The 7,675-nt window shown below is 40.0% G+C and overlaps 1 long non-coding RNA gene across 1 annotated transcript in view; it reads right to left on the minus strand.

The window, feature by feature from the left end:
* LOC138986987 (uncharacterized) overlaps positions 1 to 7,675 on the minus strand; it is a 32,688-nt gene extending 25,013 nt beyond the window's left edge. The window contains exon 1 of the long non-coding RNA XR_011463504.1: positions 7,542 to 7,675. This is a non-coding gene — a long non-coding RNA (uncharacterized lncRNA). The remainder of the gene's footprint in view (positions 1 to 7,541) is intronic.

The following is a 7,675-nucleotide window of genomic DNA, read 5'->3' on the forward strand; positions in this document are numbered from 1 at the left end:
CTGAATGACAGTGGATACAAAGACTTACTTCTATCAACCAATACTGAACTGGCCAACAGAAGATTCTAAAACTAGTATCAGGACATTTTCCCAACAATGCTTCATCCTTTTAGATAGTACAAAAATTTAGCACATAGATAGAGAAAACGTTTGACCAACAAATGCTTCATTACACACAGTCAGGCTGCAGAGAAAAGTCAACCCTAGAAAGTTACAGTGTGGGATATGAATGATTTCCAGTTAAGAGTTTCTACAAAGTTTCAAAGTCTGATTTGACACTGCCTTTCCTGGGGGCTTCCCTGGTGTCTCAGACGGTAAAGAATCTGCCTGCAATGCTGGAAACATGGGTTCGATCCCTGGGTTGGGAAGATTCCCTGGAGGAGGAAATGGCAACCCACTCCAGTATTCTTTGCCTGGAGAATTCCAGGGACAGAGGAGCCTGGCAGGCTCCAGTCCATGAGGTTGCAGAGAGTTGGATGCACTTCCACTTTCACTTTTTTTCTAGGGACAAAACTATGCATCTCTTTTGGGGCTGGGAGGGTAGGTAGAGTGGAAGGCAGGTTTGGTAGGAAAAAGTATATTCTAAAACTATCATACTTCCATTTGGTTTTGTAATCAAGTTAAGTCTGCTTTTACTTTGTTTTCGTTTCACACATGTCAAATATTTCTGTTTGAAGTACACAGCCTCGGCTGGGAAAACATGAGAAAGTCAGGTTCAGAAATTCTCAGAGACCCAGGTTAACAGGACAACTCAAATAGATATTAGAGCCCATGACAGCTTAGACCTTGAGAACTTGAACCGGCTTGGCTAAAGTAGAGAAAGAAACTGTCCTTTGTTCACTACCAATGACAGGGACCTCTGCATCCCAAGCTTTAATTACTGGGCAGAAAAAAACTATTTGGAGAAAGTAAAGCCATGGCTGAATCTTCCCAATTTCTTCCCCAATCATATGGTCTTGAGTAGGAGAAGGGAAAAGGAAAGTCTACAACCTTAGGAATTAGGAACACCAAAGTTACAAGCAATCTATAACACTGAAATCTTTAAATCAGAAATATTTGTTAAAGCTTCTTGGCCTGCCATATTTTTTCCTCCTTCAAGCTGGGCCCAGAAATGTGATGTCTGGCTATGGAAAAGTGATATTAAACACAGTCATGTATATTTAAGCTTAATTACCATACAGCACGGTAACAATTATGCATATCATTAAATGTGTCAAGTAAGCCCTGAAAGCTTCATTTGGCTACAGTATCAAAACATCCATAGAAGTTCCATTTTTGTAGTTTGCTGCTTATGCAGCATGTTCATCTGCTTGCAACTTAAAAAAAAATTAAAGGGAACATTGCTCCCTACTGAATATGTATCTAACAATAAAAATTTCATTTAGACTATTTTTCAGGCAGTACGGGTTCCAAATTTATGGTTCAAAGAAGATTACCATACAAAACTTGACGAAGAAACAAAGTAACATTGAGTTTTTTAAACCAGATGAGAAACCCCCTTATACTTTTGTCTACCCTATTTTACTTCTTTTTCTCTCAGTTATTCCTTTTGCCTCATTTACAAACAACGCTTCTCACAAACTTACAAAAGTGCTTTCCTTTATGTACTTTGACATTCAAATTTCCATATATCAAAACATTTTTGTAAAATTATTATATTAGGCTGAGGTAGGATAAAACCTTAATACAGTAAGACTGTAGTTTATGATTATTAAGATAAATAAGAAAAAACAGTAGAATGCCATGAGACAAGAAGAAAAATAGAAACAGTAAAAATATTAAGGAATTTATATTTCTTCCAAATCAGAGGTTCTCTAATTTTAATATGCAGCACATTCATAGAATCTTAGAACCATAGGTCTAAGAAATCTGAACCTCTGGAAAACGAATGATATACATGTATTCTGATGATTACCTCAGTACTGTTACAAGTGATCTATAAGTCATATTTTGAGAAATGCTATCCTAAAATAGAATGATTTAAAACAGTATAGGATATTTGCACATAATTATGTGCTTAGCAAAAGTAATATATAAAATGAATTTTTTAAAAAGCAGATAAAGAATACTACTTTAATAGAAAAATGGAAAAAGGACATAAATTTACAAAAGAAATACAAATGGCCAACAAACATGAAAAGATATTCAACTTTACTAATAAAAACATACAAACATGATATATAACATTTTTGCCAATCAGATGAGCAAAGTAACAATAACAGAACACAGTATAGGAGAGGGTGCAGAAAAAAGAATATATTCAACATTTCAACACTTGGAAATACTTGTTTTTTTTGGCTGTTCCACACCACTTGCAGAATCTTAGTTCCCCAAACAAGAACTGAACCCGGGCCAGGGCAGTGAAGTGTCTAACCACTAGACTGCCAGGAAATTCTCTATTTTCAAATACTACTGGAGGAAAAGCAAACTAGTTGGTACCTCAAAAAAACAGCTATGGACATCAAAAGCCCTTAAAATGTATATAATTTGATTCAGCAAACCTATTCTACAATTAAGAAAGTAAACACAAGTACACATGATACATAACTGAAATGTTAGTACAATATTGTTTATAAAATAAAAACCCAGAGACAATCTGAAAGTCTACCGATAAGGAATTGGTTAAACTAGGGTACAACCAACACATAACACACTCACTAAAAATGATGAGCAGGATCTATATATACTGACTTGAAAAGACAGTAACAATACAATAAGTGAAAAATAAAATTTTAAATGGTTTACAAAACAGCATATAGTCTCCCACTTTTGTCAAAAATACACATACATGGAACAGAATAAAACTACCTGAATTGTTTCAAATACAATAGGGACTTTCCTGGCAATCCAGTGACTAGGACTCCACTTCTACTTCAGGGACCTAGAGTTTGATCCCTGGTCAAAGAATTAAGGTCCCACAAGCTGCACAGCGTCGTCAAAAAACAAAAACAAAAACAAAATAAAAATAGTAAAGTATTATAAATGCTGAAATGTTATTTTAAAATCTGTTGTATGTTATTTGTGTATGGGAAAATTAAGTCTGCTAAATCTATAAATGTGTGCTGACAATAATACTAGTTGAATGAATGATTTACCGGCTGTTGAAAGTAACAAGCCAAGGGACACAAAAATGCCCTACTACAGGTAGCAAGAAAAGCAAAAAAATGATGATAAACTTAGAATGGGTCAAAAATTGATTTTCAATAACTGAAAAAAAAATCAGATCACCTCTCAGCTGAATCAAATATTATGCACAGTTAAAAAAAAAACTTTTGGTATATATTCTAAATTGCTCTTCAATAACATGATGAAATAAATGCTTCTAATCAGGATCACATGAGTATGGATAGCAACAGTCCTTTCTCCCAAGAGAACCATCCTTGAAGAAGCTGTAAGTTTCAGACAACAGGACACAGAAGATTGAGGAAACCAGGAAATACTGAAAAAATACAGCAACTGACTACATAAAGGTTAAAAGATTTTTTTTGCATTCTTTTTGATATTACATATTTTACTATAGGAATCTGCAGAATCTCAGCTGAATAAAGGGAACTGCTGGATTAACTGGAGGCAACAGTCTTGGGCGCCAATGACAGTAAAAAATGAGGGGTCTGGCAACAGTTTTTCATGCCCTAACCCTGAGAAAAGAGACATTCACTTCTTTACAGAGCAATATAAGATATGTGGGAAACTAATTTCAGATTAAGTGACCTGATGATTATTTCAGCAGAAAACAAAAAGGACTAGAGACATTTAACCCTATACTTTAATTTTTATCAATGTGTAACATCAGGAATCTGATATTCCCCAATTTACCAGTTCTCTTTTGATGATAAAAAGTAAAAGCCCCTAAAACAAGTTGAGTATTTGTCTTGAAGAACAGCAATAAAGGGGATGCAATCTTGGAAGACTGTCTTCAGAGGCTGGCTACAAAGCCAGACCCAAAGAACTCAGGTGGGAAAAGCAGGAGATGGCAACTGTGAGGAGGAAAGAAAGCAGGCAGAATCCCAGAATAGACAATGACAAAAGTGGGTCCTGGGGGCTTGTCAGCAGGGCCCTGCAACAAAAGATGTTAGCAGTTCTATTCCAATTCACACCTTCTGTACAGAAAGCTTCCTTTCATCTTTCTCAGCTTAGATTTACTTATCTTGACACACTGTAAATGTACCTAACATTTTGCGTTTCCAATTCAGAAATTAAAGGTTGCCTCAAACACACTGGCTACGGTGGGAACAGGAGGATATTCTTTTGTCTTCTTTCAGAGTTTTCCAAGACTGTTTTCCAAGACTGCATTATAAGGATTAGCAATCACTACCTCTGAAGCTTCTCTCAAGGAAATTATTATCTTGTTAGAGAGCAAAGTACACACTGAAAGCATATCACTGCTCAAAGTGCTAGATTCCTTTTCCTAAAACTCATGTGGGTTTTGCCTTTTGTTTTCCATATCTTATTTAAAAAATAAATTCATTCTCAGGATACTGTTTTCTGGTTGCTAAAGTTTATATAGCTCCATATTTAATTCATAGGGCCTAGATTCTTACTACTCTCAAGGTATCACTTTGCTACTTTATCTAATTTTTAAAGTCCGTCTAGTCATCTACTGATTACAAAAGATAATCTAATCTTCCAGTGTGCTGAGTGATGGGGCTTAAAAAAATACAGGAAAAAACAAATACATTAAAGTTCAAAATTAAAATGAATAGTAGGCATCAAAATCCAGTCCATCTTACAAATTATACATTACTTTTAAGACTAGAGAAAGCAGAAGCAGAAGATCTTTTAAAACTAAAAACAAAACTGGAAATTTAAAAGATGGCCAGAGTCTGGACTTTAAAAAAAAAAAAAAAAATCAGGTTGAAATTCCAGCCTGGTTTCCCTTTTCCATTAAAATGTGTTCAGAAAATGCTCTAATACCAAGCTCCTGATTTTATTTTCCCCCTTTAGGATGGCTGCATGTTTTGACTACAAAATTAGTTTAATGAGATAAACTTCGGGGACCAGGATTTTTTTTAGGCCTACCAGCCTAGTTGTTTTTTCTTAAATTTCATTCACAGCCATTCCTTGGATCCACCAACACTGTTACTAGTTCTCAGCATAACAAATTGTAACTCAAAGATAGATTCACCATTTCTGATGCAACAGTCAGTTAAAATTGCTTTCTTGTCAAAGAGGAGTTGTTACTTTTCAAACATTCATTCCTAACCTTCTGGAAAAGCCACTATTAAAAACCTTCACTTCTTTCCTCAAGACTCTGTGACCCTTCTTCTCCCAAATCAATACTGAACAATTCCTCTCATGCATATTTCAAAGTCTTGCTTTTCATTTGCACTACTGCTCTTTTTGTGGGCAGCTGCAGCTTTAAACGTCTCTAACTCTAGAAATTTAGGGGTTAAAAAATACTTGAGGCCAACACTGCTCTTCCCTGTGAAAGAAGGTAAAGACGCAGTAAGAACTGTTTCCTATCACGTCTCCTAAGAAAATAAAGTCAACAGCAGTCTGACATCAACAAACTAACATTCTCTGAATAAGTTTTCAGTATGACATCTCATAGTTTTACTAACACATACGAAATTTAAGTTGGGGAGAGAGATTTTTTTCCTGTCAAGTGGGCAACAGAGGACTTACCATGACTTTAAAACCCCCTCTCTTTGCCCAATGATGACACTCTCACAACACTGTGCTATACAAAGAAAGAATGTGCACTTTACTATTATCTTCACCTCAAGCCTCCCTATTTCAAATATCTCAATCATGGCTGGGGATCGCTCTAGAAAAATCCACCTAAATGTTCAAAGCACAAAATAATGCTCAGAGGAATACAGTACCTAAGATGAAAAAAGGGATGAAAGAACCTATATTCCTTTCTTCTTCTATTAATAGGGCACTGGTAGATCTAGGAGAGATGTAGAGGCAGGGAATATTAGTGGATGAGGGGGGAAAAAAAGGAGGAGGAGGAAAGAGAGGGTAGGACGGTAGGCTTTACTAATTACCTTATTTTCCTGACAGTTTCAGAGCACTTGGGGGGAGGAGGGTAGAGGAGGAACCTGTTATTTCACTAAATAAAAGGCAACACTGTAAGAAGAATTGCATCTCAATTATCTTTTATTTTCAGCTCTATCCTTGCAAGCCTGCCCACTTAAGCTTTTACATCACTTTCCTATCTTATTACCTCTATGTTGTGGTTTGGTACTTCAAACACACACTTTTTTTCTTCTTCTTCTTCTGGAGGAAAATGAAGGTATTGATTTGCTTAAAAGTACGGATGGAAAGCATTATCTTGAGGAGAAAATGGTTCTTAATAACAGAACTACGGGTTTATGTAGCCCTTTGCATGTCAGCACACCACTAAAGGCTAAAAGAAGGCTCAAGAGGGAGGGAGGTAGCATCCTCCTTGTCAAGTCTTTGTTTCCTTGCTCCTGCGGTTTTGGCTTTACCAAGTAACCCAATTGCCGTAAATAAACATTACAGGTCTCTCCAAACTACTTCTATAAAATAAGATCTTGTTTGACCAACCTAGAGCAGTCATTTATTTCTATAGCTGCTGGTCTGCTCTGCTGCTCTGTCTGCCTACATCCAGAAGGGAACCAAAATTCAAATTTTCATTTATTCTGGGCCAAAAACCAGACCTTTTTTCCTCCTTCCTAGATATTTTGCAACTTCAAGTTGACTTCTCTGCCTAAATTAGTGGCATATGCTTTTGTTCTTTTAAAAAAGAAAGAAAGAACATCCTTTTTTCTCTTATTGAGGAAGGCACCTAACTCTGAAAACGGCTTCTAGGAAGATGCTAAAATGTCTTGAAATGTTTAACAGCACCTAATTTCAGAGGCTATGGATGAACCTCTCCGCGGTACCCCAGGGCAAACACACGGAGCGTCCAAAAGGGCAGAGGGGGAAGCCTCGAGGAGGAATATGCAGACTTTGCAAAACTGACGGGAGGGAGGAGAGGGGACAACTTTCAGGAGTAGAAACAGGAGGCAGTCCAGATGCTGCGACGCCGCCCGGGACCCGGGAAGCCCCGAGGCGGGTCCCGGCGGCCCCCCGCGCCCCCGCGCCCAGCGCTCGGTGCATTGTCCTCCCAGCCAGCGGCCGCGTCCTCCACCCACAGCCCCCAGCGGCCCGGGAGCGCCACACGCCCCCGCGGCGCCGACCGAGCCCCAGGGCTGGGCCGGGGGCGGCGCGGAGGGAGCGCGGGCCACACTCGAACAGGTTGCTCGGCGCGGGCTCGGGACCGAGAGGGTTAATCCAGTCGGCGGGCATCGGTCCGCCTCAGCCCCCAGCCCGAAACTCGGGCTCCCCCGCGCCCCGCCGCCCACCCCGAGAAAGCCCCGAGACACCCCTCCACAGCGCGGCGCCCAAGGCTTTTGTTTTGGCGGCGACGAGAATAACGATCCCTGGGGAGGAGGTGCCGCGGCTGCTGGTGGCTCTTCAGCACAGGGTTAGACCGAGGAGCGGGCAGCCGCGGCGGCACCTCCTCAGTCCCCACTCCTGAGTCCTTTTCCCGCTGAGCCGGACGGGAAGGGGCCTGCACGACCCGCGCTCACCTCACACCTCGGGGACCGGCTCCCGGGGGGCTGCGGCGCCGGCCGGGGACGGCCGCGGGTCCCTCAGGTAAACGGAGCCAGCGAGGACCGCCGGCGCGCGCCTCGGAGCGACCGCGAGCTTTCGCGATCGCCGG

This window comes from Bos mutus, unplaced genomic scaffold (genome assembly GCF_027580195.1).
Source record: "Bos mutus isolate GX-2022 unplaced genomic scaffold, NWIPB_WYAK_1.1 CTG351, whole genome shotgun sequence".
NCBI lineage: Eukaryota > Metazoa > Chordata > Mammalia > Artiodactyla > Bovidae > Bos > Bos mutus.